This window comes from Austrofundulus limnaeus, unplaced genomic scaffold, assembly GCF_001266775.1.
Source record: "Austrofundulus limnaeus strain Quisiro unplaced genomic scaffold, Austrofundulus_limnaeus-1.0 Scaffold2401, whole genome shotgun sequence".
NCBI lineage: Eukaryota > Metazoa > Chordata > Actinopteri > Cyprinodontiformes > Rivulidae > Austrofundulus > Austrofundulus limnaeus.
This window is the reverse complement of record NW_013954803.1, coordinates 1,157-1,976: the sequence shown is the minus strand read 5'-3', so window position 1 is coordinate 1,976 and position 820 is coordinate 1,157.

Here is an 820-nt window from a genome sequence, read left to right as displayed (position 1 = left end):
AAACATTGGTGAATGCCACAAATTCTCCTAAATCACTCGTACGCACAATTTAAGAACAAATCTGTGCGTACGAACGGTTCTTGCATGAGGCCCAATGATTCTGCCTATAAGTGAGAGAGGTAAACTATTCCATCTTTGCAGGTCCGATTTAATTATCAGCGAAAAGAGAGCTTAATGATCTTGTTACACTGACACCCAGATACTTAAAACCAGAGTAGCTCAACTTAAATGGTATGTCAGAGTGTGAAAGCTTTAATGCAGCCGCATTGATAGGATACATTCACTTTTAGCAACATTTACTCTATAACCTGAAAAAGATCCAAATCTCTGAAAAGTAGATAAAATTGACAGAATGAAGAGAGTAGGATTTGAGATGTACAGCAATAAATTGTCAGCATAAAGAGATAGTTTGAATTCTGTGCCTAACCGGGAAATTCCAGTAAAAGTGTTAGAGGACCTTAAAAAAACTGAGAGGGGCTCTATGGCCAGAGCAAACAGTAGAGGGGATAACGGGCATCTCTGTCTAGTTCCACGGAAAAGTCTGAAAAAACTGGATTGAATACCATTGGAGGAGACACTAGCATGAGAAATATAAAAGAGACGAATCCAAGAGTTGAATCCATCACCCAAACCAAATTTCTTTAACACTGCAAATAAGTAATCTCATTCAACTCTGTCAAACGCTTTTTCAGCATCGACAGAGACCACAACTTCAGGTATTTCAGTGGTGGTTTTAGAGTAAATAATATTCAGGAGTGTACGGACATTAAAGAATAGTTGCCTCCCGTTAACAAATCCAGTTTGCTCATGTGAAACAATA